The sequence below is a fragment of the Amaranthus tricolor genome, chromosome 2, assembly GCF_026212465.1.
Source record: "Amaranthus tricolor cultivar Red isolate AtriRed21 chromosome 2, ASM2621246v1, whole genome shotgun sequence".
NCBI classification, from domain to species: domain Eukaryota; kingdom Viridiplantae; phylum Streptophyta; class Magnoliopsida; order Caryophyllales; family Amaranthaceae; genus Amaranthus; species Amaranthus tricolor.
This window is the reverse complement of record NC_080048.1, coordinates 19,803,892-19,821,969: the sequence shown is the minus strand read 5'-3', so window position 1 is coordinate 19,821,969 and position 18,078 is coordinate 19,803,892. Positions and strand designations below refer to the sequence as shown.

At 32.9% G+C, this 18,078-nt stretch overlaps 1 pseudogene; it reads right to left on the bottom strand.

Annotated features, from left to right (window-relative positions):
* Window positions 1-18,005: 18,005 nt before the first annotated feature.
* Window positions 18,006-18,078, bottom strand: part of LOC130807174 (U2 spliceosomal RNA) — a 229-nt pseudogene continuing 156 nt past the window's right edge.

The window sequence follows — 18,078 nt, the reverse complement described above, 5'->3', positions numbered from 1 at the left end:
AAACAAAGTTTTAGCTACTTTATGCGCGAAAGAGCCAAAAAAGCTTAAAAACTCATAAAATCGCTACTTAACACGTAATTTCTAGCATATGACGATGATTTTAATTTCTAACCACTTCAACACAATAATTTATACTAAATAGTGTCGTATGCCAAGTTTCATGCAAAACAAACCAAGTTTGTGGTATTTTATGCGCGAAAGTGCAAAAAAAGCGTAAAAAACCCATAAAATCGCTACTTAACACGAAATTTCTAGCATATGACTATGATTTTCAATTCTAACCACTTCAACACATTAATACATACCAAATAGTGTCACGTGCCATGTTTCGTGCAATACAAACCAAGTTCGAGCTACTTTATGCGCGAAATTGCAAAAAAAAGCTTAAAAAACACATGAAATCGCAACTTAATACGAAATTTCTTGCATACGACTATGATATTTAATTCTAACCACTTCAACACACCAATATATATCGAATAGTGTTGTGTGCCAAGTTTCGAGCTAAACAAACCATGTTTGAGCTACTTTATGCGCGAAAGTGCCAAAAAAGCTTAAAAACCCATAAAATCGCAACTTTACATGTAATTTCTAGCATATGACTATGATTTTAATTTCTAACCACTTCAACACAATAATATGTACCAAATAGTGTCGTGTGCCAAGTTTCGTGCAAAACAAACAAAGTTTGAACTACTATATGCGCGAAATTGCAAAAAAAGCGTTAAAAACCATTAAAATTGCAACTTAACACGAAATTAGTAGCATATACAAAATAGTGTCGTGTGCCAAGTTTCGTGCAAGACAAACCAACTTTGAAATACTTTATGCGCGAAAGTGCAAAAAAAAGCGTAAAAAACCCATAAAACCGCAACTTAATACGAAATTTCTAGCATATGACTATGATTTTCAATTCTAACCACTTCAACACACTAATATATATCGAATAGTGTTGTGCGCCATATTTTGTGCAAAACAAACCAAGTTTGAGCTACTGTATGCGCGAAAGTGTAAAAAAATCGTAAAAAACCCATAAAATCGCAACTTAACACGAATTTTCTAGCATATGACTATGATTTTCAAATTTAGCCACTTCAACACACTAATATATATCGAATAGTGTTGTGTGCCAAGTTTCGTGCAAAACAAACCAAGCTTTAGCTACTTCATGCGCCAAAGAGCCAAAAAAGCATAGAAACCCATAAATCGTAATTTAACACGTAATTTCTAGCATAAGACTATGATTTTAATTTCTAACCACTTCTACACAATAATATATACCAAATAGTGTCGTGTGCCAAGATTCGTGCAAAACAAATTAAGTTTGAGCTACTTTAAGCGCGAAAGTGCAAAAAAAGCGTAAAAAACTCATAAAATCGCAACATAACACGAAATTTCTAACATAAGACTATGATTTTTCAACTTTAACCACTTCAACACACCAATATATATCGACTAGTGTTGTGTGCCAAGTTTCGTGCAAAACAAACCAAGTTTTAGCTACTTTATGCGCGAAAGTGCCATAAAAGCTTAAGAACCCATAAAATCGCAACTTAACACGTAATTTCTAGCATATGACTATGATTTTAAATTCTAACCACTTCAACACATTGATATATACCAAATAGTGTCGTGTGCCATGTTTCGTGCAAAACAAACCAAGTTTGAGCTACTTTATGCGCGAAAATGAAAAAAATCATAAAAAACCCATAAAATCGCGACTTAACACGAAATTTCTAGCATATGACTATGATTTTCAATTTTAACCACTTCATCACTCTAATATATATCGAATAGTGTTGTGTGCCAAGTTTCGTGCAAAACAAACAAAGTTTTAGCTACTTTATGCGCGAAAGAGCCAAAAAAGCTTAAAAACTCATAAAATCGCTACTTAACACGTAATTTCTAGCATATGACGATGATTTTAATTTCTAACCACTTCAACACAATAATTTATACTAAATAGTGTCGTATGCCAAGTTTCATGCAAAACAAACCAAGTTTGAGGTATTTTATGCGCGAAAGTGCAAAAAAAGCGTAAAAAACCCATAAAATCGCTACTTAACACGAAATTTCTAGCATATGACTATGATTTTCAATTCTAACCACTTCAACACATTAATACATACCAAATAGTGTCACGTGCCATGTTTCGTGCAATACAAACCAAGTTCGAGCTACTTTATGCGCGAAATTGCAAAAAAAAGCTTAAAAAACACATGAAATCGCAACTTAATACGAAATTTCTTGCATACGACTATGATATTTAATTCTAACCACTTCAACACACCAATATATATCGAATAGTGTTGTGTGCCAAGTTTCGAGCAAAACAAACCATGTTTGAGCTACTTTATGCGCGAAAGTGCCAAAAAAGCTTAAAAACCCATAAAATCGCAACTTTACATGTAATTTCTAGCATATGACTATGATTTTAATTTCTAACCACTTCAACACAATAATATGTACCAAATAGTGTCGTGCGCCAAGTTTCGTGCAAAACAAACAAAGTTTGAACTACTATATGCGCGAAATTGCAAAAAAAGCGTTAAAAACCATTAAAATTGCAACTTAACACGAAATTAGTAGCATATACAAAATAGTGTCGTGTGCCAAGTTTCGTGCAAGACAAACCAACTTTGAAATACTTTATGCGCGAAAGTGCAAAAAAAGCGTAAAAAACCCATAAAACCGCAACTTAATACGAAATTTCTAGCATATGACTATGATTTTCAATTCTAACCACTTCAACACACTAATATATATCGAATAGTGTTGTGCGCCATATTTTGTGCAAAACAAACCAAGTTTGAGCTACTGTATGCGCGAAAGTGTAAAAAAATCGTAAAAAACCCATAAAATCGCAACTTAACACGAAATTTCTAGCATATGACTATGATTTTCAAATTTAGCCACTTCAACACACTAATATATATCGAATAGTGTTGTGTGCCAAGTTTCGTGCAAAACAAACCAAGCTTTAGCTACTTTATGCGCCAAAGAGCCAAAAAAGCATAGAAACCCATAAATCGTAATTTAACACGTAATTTCTAGCATAAGACTATGATTTTAATTTCTAACCACTTCTACACAATAATATATACCAAATAGTGTCGTGTGCCAAGATTCGTGCAAAACAAATTAAGTTTGAGCTACTTTAAGCGCGAAAGTGCAAAAAAAGCGTAAAAAACTCATAAAATCGCAACATAACACGAAATTTCTAACATAAGACTATGATTTTTCAACTTTAACCACTTCAACACACCAATATATATCGACTAGTGTTGTGTGCCAAGTTTCGTGCAAAACAAACCAAGTTTTAGCTACTTTATGCGCGAAAGTGCCATAAAAGCTTAAGAACCCATAAAATCGCAACTTAACACGTAATTTCTAGCATATGACTATGATTTTAAATTCTAACCACTTCAACACATTGATATATACCAAATAGTGTCGTGTGCCATGTTTCGTGCAAAACAAACCAAGTTTGAGCTACTTTATGCGCGAAAATGAAAAAAATCATAAAAAACCCATAAAATCGCGACTTAACACGAAATTTCTAGCATATGACTATGATTTTCAATTTTAACCACTTCATCACTCTAATATATATCGAATAGTGTTGTGTGCCAAGTTTCGTGCAAAACAAACAAAGTTTTAGCTACTTTATGCGCGAAAGAGCCAAAAAAGCTTAAAAACTCATAAAATCGCTACTTAACACGTAATTTCTAGCATATGACGATGATTTTAATTTCTAACCACTTCAACACAATAATTTATACTAAATAGTGTCGTATGCCAAGTTTCATGCAAAACAAACCAAGTTTGTAGTATTTTATGCGCGAAAGTGCAAAAAAAAGCGTAAAAAACCCATAAAATCGCTACTTAACACGAAATTTCTAGCATATGACTATGATTTTCAATTCTAACCACTTCAACACATTAATACATACCAAATAGTGTCACGTGCCATGTTTCGTGCAATACAAACCAAGTTCGAGCTACTTTATGCGCGAAATTGCAAAAAAAAAGCTTAAAACACACATGAAATCGCAACTTAATACGAAATTTCTTGCATACGACTATGATATTTAATTCTAACCACTTCAACACACCAATATATATCGAATAGTGTTGTGTGCCAAGTTTCGAGCTAAACAAACCATGTTTGAGCTACTTTATGCGCGAAAGTGCCAAAAAAGCTTAAAAACCCATAAAATCGCAACTTTACATGTAATTTCTAGCATATGACTATGATTTTAATTTCTAACCACTTCAACACAATAATATGTACCAAATAGTGTCGTGTGCCAAGTTTCGTGCAAAACAAACAAAGTTTGAACTACTATATGCGCGAAATTGCAAAAAAAGCGTTAAAAACCATTAAAATTGCAACTTAACACGAAATTAGTAGCATATACAAAATAGTGTCGTGTGCCAAGTTTCGTGCAAGACAAACCAACTTTGAAATACTTTATGCGCGAAAGTGCAAAAAAAGCGTAAAAAACCCATAAAACCGCAACTTAATACGAAATTTCTAGCATATGACTATGATTTTCAATTCTAACCACTTCAACACACTAATATATATCGAATAGTGTTGTGCGCCATATTTTGTGCAAAACAAACCAAGTTTGAGCTACTTTATGCGCGAAAGTGCAAAAAAATCGTAAAAAACCCATAAAATCGCAACTTAACACGAAATTTCTAGCATATGACTATGATTTTCAAATTTAGCCACTTCAACACACTAATATATATCGAATAGTGTTGTGTGCCAAGTTTCGTGCAAAACAAACCAAGCTTTAGCTACTTTATGCGCCAAAGAGCCAAAAAAGCATAGAAACCCATAAATCGTAATTTAACACGTAATTTCTAGCATAAGACTATGATTTTAATTTCTAACCACTTCTACACAATAATATATACCAAATAGTGTCGTGTGCCAAGATTCGTGCAAAACAAATTAAGTTTGAGCTACTTTAAGCGCGAAAGTGCAAAAAAAGCGTAAAAAACTCATAAAATCGCAACATAACACAAAATTTCTAACATAAGACTATGATTTTTCAACTTTAACCACTTCAACACACCAATATATATCGACTAGTGTTGTGTGCCAAGTTTCGTGCAAAACAAACATAGTTTTAGCTACTTTATGCGCGAAAGAGCCAAAAAAGCTTAAAAACTCATAAAATCGCTACTTAACACGTAATTTCTAGCATATAACGATGATTTTAATTTCTAACCACTTCAACACAATAATTTGTACTAAATAGTGTCGTATGCAAAGTTTCATGCAAAACAAACCAAGTTTGAGGTACTTTGTGCGCGAAAGTGCAAAAAAAGCGTAAAAAACCCATAAAACCGCAACTTAATACGAAATTTCTAGCATATGACTATGATTTTCAATTCTAACCACTTCAACACACTAATATATATCGAATAGTGTTGTGCGCCATATTTTTTGCAAAACAAACCAAGTTTGAGCTACTTTATGAGCGAAAGTGCAAAAAAATCGTAAAAAACCCATAAAATCGCAACTTAACACGAAATTTCTAGCATATGACTATGATTTTCAAATTTAGCCACTTCAACACACTAATATATATCGAATAGTGTTGTGTGCCAAGTTTCGTGCAAAACAAACCAAGCTTTAGCTACTTTATGCGCCAAAGAGCCAAAAAAGCATAGAAACCCATAAATCGTAATTTAACACGTAATTTCTAGCATAAGACTATGATTTTAATTTCTAACCACTTCTACACAATAATATATACCAAATAGTGTCGTGTGCCAAGATTCGTGCAAAACAAATTAAGTTTGAGCTACTTTAAGCGCGAAAGTGCAAAAAAAAGCGTAAAAAACTCATAAAATCGCAACATAACACGAAATTTCTAACATAAGACTATGATTTTTCAACTTTAACCACTTCAACACACCAATATATATCGACTAGTGTTGTGTGCCAAGTTTCGTGCAAAACAAACCAAGTTTTAGCTACTTTATGCGCGAAAGTGCCATAAAAGCTTAAGAACCCATAAAATCGCAACTTAACACGTAATTTCTAGCATATGACTATGATTTTAAATTCTAACCACTTCAACACATTGATATATACCAAATAGTGTCGTGTGCCATGTTTCGTGCAAAACAAACCAAGTTTGAGCTACTTTATGCGCGAAAATGAAAAAAATCATAAAAAACCCATAAAATCGCGACTTAACACGAAATTTCTAGCATATGACTATGATTTTCAATTTTAACCACTTCATCACTCTAATATATATCGAATAGTGTTGTGTGCCAAGTTTCGTGCAAAACAAACAAAGTTTTAGCTACTTTATGCGCGAAAGAGCCAAAAAAGCTTAAAAACTCATAAAATCGCTACTTAACACGTAATTTCTAGCATATGACGATGATTTTAATTTCTAACCACTTCAACACAATAATTTATACTAAATAGTGTCGTATGCCAAGTTTCATGCAAAACAAACCAAGTTTGAGGTATTTTATGCGCGAAAGTGCAAAAAAAGCGTAAAAAAACCCATAAAATCGCTACTTAACACGAAATTTCTAGCATATGACTATGATTTTCAATTCTAACCACTTCAACACATTAATACATACCAAATAGTGTCACGTGCCATGTTTCGTGCAATACAAACCAAGTTCGAGCTACTTTATGCGCGAAATTGCAAAAAAAAGCTTAAAAAACACATGAAATCGCAACTTAATACGAAATTTCTTGCATACGACTATGATATTTAATTCTAACCACTTCAACACACCAATATATATCGAATAGTGTTGTGTGCCAAGTTTCGAGCAAAACAAACCATGTTTGAGCTACTTTATGCGCGAAAGTGCCAAAAAAGCTTAAAAACCCATAAAATCGCAACTTTACATGTAATTTCTAGCATATGACTATGATTTTAATTTCTAACCACTTCAACACAATAATATGTACCAAATAGTGTCGTGTGCCAAGTTTCGTGCAAAACAAACAAAGTTTGAACTACTATATGCGCGAAATTGCAAAAAAAAGCGTTAAAAACCATTAAAATTGCAACTTAACACGAAATTAGTAGCATATACAAAATAGTGTCGTGTGCCAAGTTTCGTGCAAGACAAACCAACTTTGAAATACTTTATGCGCGAAAGTGCAAAAAAAAGCGTAAAAAACCCATAAAACCGCAACTTAATACGAAATTTCTAGCATATGACTATGATTTTCAATTCTAACCACTTCAACACACTAATATATATCGAATAGTGTTGTGCGCCATATTTTGTGCAAAACAAACCAAGTTTGAGCTACTGTATGCGCGAAAGTGTAAAAAAATCGTAAAAAACCCATAAAATCGCAACTTAACACGAAATTTCTAGCATATGACTATGATTTTCAAATTTAGCCACTTCAACACACTAATATATATCGAATAGTGTTGTGTGCCAAGTTTCGTGCAAAACAAACCAAGCTTTAGCTACTTTATGCGCCAAAGAGCCAAAAAAGCATAGAAACCCATAAATCGTAATTTAACACGTAATTTCTAGCATAAGACTATGATTTTAATTTCTAACCACTTCTACACAATAATATATACCAAATAGTGTCGTGTGCCAAGATTCGTGCAAAACAAATTAAGTTTGAGCTACTTTAAGCGCGAAAGTGCAAAAAAAGCGTAAAAAACTCATAAAATCGCAACATAACACGAAATTTCTAACATAAGACTATGATTTTTCAACTTTAACCACTTCAACACACCAATATATATCGACTAGTGTTGTGTGCCAAGTTTCGTGCAAAACAAACCAAGTTTTAGCTACTTTATGCGCGAAAGTGCCATAAAAGCTTAAGAACCCATAAAATCGCAACTTAACACGTAATTTCTAGCATATGACTATGATTTTAAATTCTAACCACTTCAACACATTGATATATACCAAATAGTGTCGTGTGCCATGTTTCGTGCAAAACAAACCAAGTTTGAGCTACTTTATGCGCGAAAATGAAAAAAATCATAAAAAACCCATAAAATCGCGACTTAACACGAAATTTCTAGCATATGACTATGATTTTCAATTTTAACCACTTCATCACTCTAATATATATCGAATAGTGTTGTGTGCCAAGTTTCGTGCAAAACAAACAAAGTTTTAGCTACTTTATGCGCGAAAGAGCAAAAAAAGCTTAAAAACTCATAAAATCGCTACTTAACACGTAATTTCTAGCATATGACGATGATTTTAATTTCTAACCACTTCAACACAATAATTTATACTAAATAGTGTCGTATGCCAAGTTTCATGCAAAACAAACCAAGTTTGTGGTATTTTATGCGCGAAAGTGCAAAAAAAGCGTAAAAAACCCATAAAATCGCTACTTAACACGAAATTTCTAGCATATGACTATGATTTTCAATTCTAACCACTTCAACACATTAATACATACCAAATAGTGTCACGTGCCATGTTTCGTGCAATACAAACCAAGTTCGAGCTACTTTATGCGCGAAATTGCAAAAAAAAGCTTAAAAAACACATGAAATCGCAACTTAATACGAAATTTCTTGCATACGACTATGATATTTAATTCTAACCACTTCAACACACCAATATATATCGAATAGTGTTGTGTGCCAAGTTTCGAGCTAAACAAACCATGTTTGAGCTACTTTATGCGCGAAAGTGCCAAAAAAGCTTAAAAACCCATAAAATCGCAACTTTACATGTAATTTCTAGCATATGACTATGATTTTAATTTCTAACCACTTCAACACAATAATATGTACCAAATAGTGTCGTGTGCCAAGTTTCGTGCAAAACAAACAAAGTTTGAACTACTATATGCGCGAAATTGCAAAAAAAAGCGTTAAAAACCATTAAAATTGCAACTTAACACGAAATTAGTAGCATATACAAAATAGTGTCGTGTGCCAAGTTTCGTGCAAGACAAACCAACTTTGAAATACTTTATGCGCGAAAGTGCAAAAAAAGCGTAAAAAACCCATAAAACCGCAACTTAATACGAAATTTCTAGCATATGACTATGATTTTCAATTCTAACCACTTCAACACACTAATATATATCGAATAGTGTTGTGCGCCATATTTTGTGCAAAACAAACCAAGTTTGAGCTACTGTATGCGCGAAAGTGTAAAAAAAATCGTAAAAAAACCCATAAAATCGCAACTTAACACGAATTTTCTAGCATATGACTATGATTTTCAAATTTAGCCACTTCAACACACTAATATATATCGAATAGTGTTGTGTGCCAAGTTTCGTGCAAAACAAACCAAGCTTTAGCTACTTTATGCGCCAAAGAGCCAAAAAAGCATAGAAACCCATAAATCGTAATTTAACACGTAATTTCTAGCATAAGACTATGATTTTAATTTCTAACCACTTCTACACAATAATATATACCAAATAGTGTCGTGTGCCAAGATTCGTGCAAAACAAATTAAGTTTGAGCTACTTTAAGCGCGAAAGTGCAAAAAAAGCGTAAAAAACTCATAAAATCGCAACATAACACGAAATTTCTAACATAAGACTATGATTTTTCAACTTTAACCACTTCAACACACCAATATATATCGACTAGTGTTGTGTGCCAAGTTTCGTGCAAAACAAACCAAGTTTTAGCTACTTTATGCGCGAAAGTGCCATAAAAGCTTAAGAACCCATAAAATCGCAACTTAACACGTAATTTCTAGCATATGACTATGATTTTAAATTCTAACCACTTCAACACATTGATATATACCAAATAGTGTCGTGTGCCATGTTTCGTGCAAAACAAACCAAGTTTGAGCTACTTTATGCGCGAAAATGAAAAAAAATCATAAAAAACCCATAAAATCGCGACTTAACACGAAATTTCTAGCATATGACTATGATTTTCAATTTTAACCACTTCATCACTCTAATATATATCGAATAGTGTTGTGTGCCAAGTTTCGTGCAAAACAAACAAAGTTTTAGCTACTTTATGCGCGAAAGAGCCAAAAAAGCTTAAAAACTCATAAAATCGCTACTTAACACGTAATTTCTAGCATATGACGATGATTTTAATTTCTAACCACTTCAACACAATAATTTATACTAAATAGTGTCGTATGCCAAGTTTCATGCAAAACAAACCAAGTTTGAGGTATTTTATGCGCGAAAGTGCAAAAAAAGCGTAAAAAACCCATAAAATCGCTACTTAACACGAAATTTCTAGCATATGACTATGATTTTCAATTCTAACCACTTCAACACATTAATACATACCAAATAGTGTCACGTGCCATGTTTCGTGCAATACAAACCAAGTTCGAGCTACTTTATGCGCGAAATTGCAAAAAAAAGCTTAAAAAACACATGAAATCGCAACTTAATACGAAATTTCTTGCATACGACTATGATATTTAATTCTAACCACTTCAACACACCAATATATATCGAATAGTGTTGTGTGCCAAGTTTCGAGCAAAACAAACCATGTTTGAGCTACTTTATGCGCGAAAGTGCCAAAAAAGCTTAAAAACCCATAAAATCGCAACTTTACATGTAATTTCTAGCATATGACTATGATTTTAATTTCTAACCACTTCAACACAATAATATGTACCAAATAGTGTCGTGCGCCAAGTTTCGTGCAAAACAAACAAAGTTTGAACTACTATATGCGCGAAATTGCAAAAAAAGCGTTAAAAACCATTAAAATTGCAACTTAACACGAAATTAGTAGCATATACAAAATAGTGTCGTGTGCCAAGTTTCGTGCAAGACAAACCAACTTTGAAATACTTTATGCGCGAAAGTGCAAAAAAAGCGTAAAAAACCCATAAAACCGCAACTTAATACGAAATTTCTAGCATATGACTATGATTTTCAATTCTAACCACTTCAACACACTAATATATATCGAATAGTGTTGTGCGCCATATTTTGTGCAAAACAAACCAAGTTTGAGCTACTGTATGCGCGAAAGTGTAAAAAAATCGTAAAAAACCCATAAAATCGCAACTTAACACGAAATTTCTAGCATATGACTATGATTTTCAAATTTAGCCACTTCAACACACTAATATATATCGAATAGTGTTGTGTGCCAAGTTTCGTGCAAAACAAACCAAGCTTTAGCTACTTTATGCGCCAAAGAGCCAAAAAAGCATAGAAACCCATAAATCGTAATTTAACACGTAATTTCTAGCATAAGACTATGATTTTAATTTCTAACCACTTCTACACAATAATATATACCAAATAGTGTCGTGTGCCAAGATTCGTGCAAAACAAATTAAGTTTGAGCTACTTTAAGCGCGAAAGTGCAAAAAAAGCGTAAAAAACTCATAAAATCGCAACATAACACGAAATTTCTAACATAAGACTATGATTTTTCAACTTTAACCACTTCAACACACCAATATATATCGACTAGTGTTGTGTGCCAAGTTTCGTGCAAAACAAACCAAGTTTTAGCTACTTTATGCGCGAAAGTGCCATAAAAGCTTAAGAACCCATAAAATCGCAACTTAACACGTAATTTCTAGCATATGACTATGATTTTAAATTCTAACCACTTCAACATATTGATATATACCAAATAGTGTCGTGTGCCATGTTTCGTGCAAAACAAACCAAGTTTGAGCAACTTTATGCGCGAAAATGAAAAAAATCATAAAAAACCCATAAAATCGCGACTTAACACGAAATTTCTAGCATATGACTATGATTTTCAATTTTAACCACTTCATCACTCTAATATATATCGAATAGTGTTGTGTGCCAAGTTTCGTGCAAAACAAACAAAGTTTTAGCTACTTTATGCGCGAAAGAGCCAAAAAAGCTTAAAAACTCATAAAATCGCTACTTAACACGTAATTTCTAGCATATGACGATGATTTTAATTTCTAACCACTTCAACACAATAATTTATACTAAATAGTGTCGTATGCCAAGTTTCATGCAAAACAAACCAAGTTTGTGGTATTTTATGCGCGAAAGTGCAAAAAAAAGCGTAAAAAACCCATAAAATCGCTACTTAACACGAAATTTCTAGCATATGACTATGATTTTCAATTCTAACCACTTCAACACATTAATACATACCAAATAGTGTCACGTGCCATGTTTCGTGCAATACAAACCAAGTTCGAGCTACTTTATGCGCGAAATTGCAAAAAAAAGCTTAAAACACACATGAAATCGCAACTTAATACGAAATTTCTTGCATACGACTATGATATTTAATTCTAACCACTTCAACACACCAATATATATCGAATAGTGTTGTGTGCCAAGTTTCGAGCTAAACAAACCATGTTTGAGCTACTTTATGCGCGAAAGTGCCAAAAAAGCTTAAAAACCCATAAAATCGCAACTTTACATGTAATTTCTAGCATATGACTATGATTTTAATTTCTAACCACTTCAACACAATAATATGTACCAAATAGTGTCGTGTGCCAAGTTTCGTGCAAAACAAACAAAGTTTGAACTACTATATGCGCGAAATTGCAAAAAAAAGCGTTAAAAACCATTAAAATTGCAACTTAACACGAAATTAGTAGCATATACAAAATAGTGTCGTGTGCCAAGTTTCGTGCAAGACAAACCAACTTTGAAATACTTTATGCGCGAAAGTGCAAAAAAAGCGTAAAAAACCCATAAAACCGCAACTTAATACGAAATTTCTAGCATATGACTATGATTTTCAATTCTAACCACTTCAACACACTAATATATATCGAATAGTGTTGTGCGCCATATTTTGTGCAAAACAAACCAAGTTTGAGCTACTTTATGCGCGAAAGTGCAAAAAAATCGTAAAAAACCCATAAAATCGCAACTTAACACGAAATTTCTAGCATATGACTATGATTTTCAAATTTAGCCACTTCAACACACTAATATATATCGAATAGTGTTGTGTGCCAAGTTTCGTGCAAAACAAACCAAGCTTTAGCTACTTTATGCGCCAAAGAGCCAAAAAAGCATAGAAACCCATAAATCGTAATTTAACACGTAATTTCTAGCATAAGACTATGATTTTAATTTCTAACCACTTCTACACAATAATATATACCAAATAGTGTCGTGTGCCAAGATTCGTGCAAAACAAATTAAGTTTGAGCTACTTTAAGCGCGAAAGTGCAAAAAAAAGCGTAAAAAACTCATAAAATCGCAACATAACACAAAATTTCTAACATAAGACTATGATTTTTCAACTTTAACCACTTCAACACACCAATATATATCGACTAGTGTTGTGTGCCAAGTTTCGTGCAAAACAAACCAAGTTTTAGCTACTTTATGCGCGAAAGTGCCATAAAAGCTTAAGAAACCATAAATTGCAACTTAACACGTAATTTCTAACATATGACTATGATTTTAAATTCTAACCACTTCAACACATTGATATATACCAAATAGTGTCGTGTGCCATGTTTCGTGCAAAACAAACCAAGTTTGAGCTACTTTATGCGCGAAAATGAAAAAAATCATAAAAAACCCATAAAATCGCGCCTTAACAAGAAATTTCTAGCATATGACTATGATTTTCAATTTTAACCACTTCATCACTCTAATATATATCGAATAGTGTTGTGTGCCAAGTTTCATGCAAAACAAACAAAGTTTTAGCTACTTTATGCGCGAAAGAGCCAAAAAAGCTTAAAAACTCATAAAATCGCTACTTAACACGTAATTTCTAGCATATGACGATGATTTTAATTTCTAACCACTTCAACACAATAATTTATACTAAATAGTGTCGTATGCCAAGTTTCATGCAAAACAAACCAAGTTTGAGGTACTTTATGCGCGAAAGTGCAAAAAAAGCGTAAAAAACCCATAAAATCGCAACTTAACACGAAATTTCTAGCATATGACTATGATTTTCAATTCTAACCACTTCAACACATTAATACATACCAAATAGTGTCACGTGCCATGTTTCGTGCAATACAAACCAAGTTCGAGCTACTATATGCGCGAAATTGCAAAAAAAAAGCTTAAAAAACACATGAAATCGCTACTTAATACGAAATTTCTTGCATACGACTATGATATTTAATTCTAACCACTTCAACACACCAATATATATCGAATAGTGTTGTGCGCCAAGTTTCGAGCAAAACAAACCATGTTTGAGCTACTTTATGCGCGAAAGTGCCAAAAAAGCTTAAAAACCCATAAAATCGCAACTTTACATGTAATTTCTAGCATATGACTATGATTTTAATTTCTAACCACTTCAACACAATAATATGTACCAAATAGTGTCGTGTGCCAAGTTTCGTGCAAAACAAACAAAGTTTGAACTACTTTATGCGCGAAATTGCAAAAAAAGCGTTAAAAACCATTAAAATTGCAACTTAACACGAAATTAGTAGCATATACAAAATAGTGTCGTGTGCCAAGTTTCGTGCAAGACAAACCAACTTTGAAATACTTTATGCGCGAAAGTGCAAAAAAAGCGTAAAAAACCCATAAAACCGCAACTTAATACGAAATTTCTAGCATATGACTATGATTTTCAATTCCACTTCAACACACTAATATATATCGAATAGTGTTGTGCGCCATATTTTGTGCAAAACAAACCAAGTTTGAGCTACTTTATGAGCGAAAGTGCAAAAAAAATCGTAAAAAACCCATAAAATCGCAACTTAACACGAAATTTCTAGCATATGACTATGATTTTCAAATTTAGCCACTTCAACACACTAATATATATCGAATAGTGTTGTGTGCCAAGTTTCGTGCAAAACAAACCAAGCTTTAGCTACTTTATGCGCCAAAGAGCCAAAAAAGCATAGAAACCCATAAATCGTAATTTAACACGTAATTTCTAGCATAAGACTATGATTTTAATTTCTAACCACTTCTACACAATAATATATACCAAATAGTGTCGGTGTGCCAAGATTCGTGCAAAACAAATTAAGTTTGAGCTACTTTAAGCGCGAAAGTGCAAAAAAAGCGTAAAAAACTCATAAAATCGCAACATAACACGAAATTTCTAACATAAGACTATGATTTTTCAACTTTAACCACTTCAACACACCAATATATATCGACTAGTGTTGTGTGCCAAGTTTCGTGCAAAACAAACCAAGTTTTAGCTACTTTATGCGCGAAAGTGCCATAAAAGCTTAAGAACCCATAAAATCGCAACTTAACACGTAATTTCTAGCATATGACTATGATTTTAAATTCTAACCACTTCAACACATTGATATATACCAAATAGTGTCGTGTGCCATGTTTCGTGCAAAACAAACCAAGTTTGAGCTACTTTATGCGCGGAAAATGAAAAAAATCATAAAAAACCCATAAAATCGCCACTTAACACGAAATTTCTAGCATATGACTATGATTTTCAATTTTAACCACTTCATCACTCTAATATATATCGAATAGTGTTGTGTGCCAAGTTTCGTGCAAAACAAACAAAGTTTTAGCTACTTTATGCGCGAAAGAGCCAAAAAAGCTTAAAAACTCATAAAATCGCTACTTAACACGTAATTTCTAGCATATGACGATGATTTTAATTTCTAACCACTTCAACACAATAATTTATACTAAATAGTGTCGTATGCCAAGTTTCATGCAAAACAAACCAAGTTTGTGGTATTTTATGCGCGAAAGTGCAAAAAAAGCGTAAAAAACCCATAAAATCGCTACTTAACACGAAATTTCTAGCATATGACTATGATTTTCAATTCTAACCACTTCAACACATTAATACATACCAAATAGTGTCACGTGCCATGTTTCGTGCAATACAAACCAAGTTCGAGCTACTTTATGCGCGAAATTGCAAAAAAAGCTTAAAAAACACATGAAATCGCAACTTAATACGAAATTTCTTGCATACGACTATGATATTTAATTCTAACCACTTCAACACACCAATATATATCGAATAGTGTTGTGTGCCAAGTTTCGAGCAAAACAAACCATGTTTGAGCTACTTTATGCGCGAAAGTGCCAAAAAAGCTTAAAAACCCATAAAATCGCAACTTTACATGTAATTTCTAGCATATGACTATGATTTTAATTTCTAACCACTTCAACACAATAATATGTACCAAATAGTGTCGTGTGCCAAGTTTCGTGCAAAACAAACAAAGTTTGAACTACTATATGCGCGAAATTGCAAAAAAAGCGTTAAAAAACCATTAAAATTGCAACTTAACACGAAATTAGTAGCATATACAAAATAGTGTCGTGTGCCAAGTTTCGTGCAAGACAAACCAACTTTGAAATACTTTATGCGCGAAAGTGCAAAAAAAGCGTAAAAAACCCATAAAACCGCAACTTAATACGAAATTTCTAGCATATGACTATGATTTTCAATTCTAACCACTTCAACACACTAATATATATCGAATAGTGTTGTGAGCCATATTTTGTGCAAAACAAACCAAGTTTGAGCTACTTTAATGCGCGAAAGTGCAAAAAAATCGTAAAAAACCCATAAAATCGCAACTTAACACGAAATTTCTAGCATATGACTATGATTTTCAAATTTAGCCACTTCAACACACTAATATATATCGAATAGTGTTGTGTGCCAAGTTTCGTGCAAAACAAACCAAGCTTTAGCTACTTTATGCGCCAAAGAGCCAAAAAAGCATAGAAACCCATAAATCGTAATTTAACACGTAATTTCTAGCATAAGACTATGATTTTAATTTCTAACCACTTCTACACAATAATATATACCAAATAGTGTCGTGTGCCAAGATTCGTGCAAAACAAATTAAGTTTGAGCTACTTTAAGCGCGAAAGTGCAAAAAAAGCGTAAAAAAACTCATAAATCGCAACATAACACAAAATTTCTAACATAAGACTATGATTTTTCAACTTTAACCACTTCAACACACCAATATATTCGACTAGTGTTGTGTGCCAAGTTTCGTGCAAAACAAACCAAGTTTTAGCTACTTTATGCGCGAAAGTGCCATAAAAGCTTAAGAAACCATAAAATTGCAACTTAACACGTAATTTCTAACATATGACTATGATTTTAAATTCTAACCACTTCAACACATTGATATATACCAAATAGTGTCGTGTGCCATGTTTCGTGCAAAACAAACCAAGTTTGAGCTACTTTATGCGCGAAAATGAAAAAAATCATAAAAAACCCATAAAATCGCGCCTTAACAAGAAATTTCTAGCATATGACTATGATTTTCAATTTTAACCACTTCATCACTCTAATATATATCGAATAGTGTTGGTGTGCCAAGTTTCATGCAAAACAAACAAAGTTTTAGCTACTTTATGCGCGAAAGAGCCAAAAAAGCTTAAAAACTCATAAAATCGCTACTTAACACGTAATTTCTAGCATATGACGATGATTTTAATTTCTAACCACTTCAACACAATAATTTATACTAAATAGTGTCGTATGCCAAGTTTCATGCAAAACAAACCAAGTTTGAGGTACTTTATGCGCGAAAGTGCAAAAAAAGCGTAAAAAACCCATAAAATCGCAACTTAACACGAAATTTCTAGCATATGACTATGATTTTCAATTCTAACCACTTCAACACATTAATACATACCAAATAGTGTCACGTGCCATGTTTCGTGCAATACAAACCAAGTTCGAGCTACTATATGCGCGAAATTGCAAAAAAAAGCTTAAAAAACACATGAAATCGCTACTTAATACGAAATTTCTTGCATACGACTATGATATTTAATTCTAACCACTTCAACACACCAATATATATCGAATAGTGTTGTGCGCCAAGTTTCGAGCAAAACAAACCATGTTTGAGCTACTTTATGCGCGAAAGTGCCAAAAAAGCTTAAAAACCCATAAAATCGCAACTTTACATGTAATTTCTAGCATATGACTATGATTTTAATTTCTAACCACTTCAACACAATAATATGTACCAAATAGTGTCGTGTGTCAAGTTTCGTGCAAAACAAACAAAGTTTGAACTACTTTATGCGCGAAATTGCAAAAAAAGGCGTTAAAAACCATTAAAATTGCAACTTAACACGAAATTAGTAGCATATACAAAATAGTGTCGTGTGCCAAGTTTCGTGCAAGACAA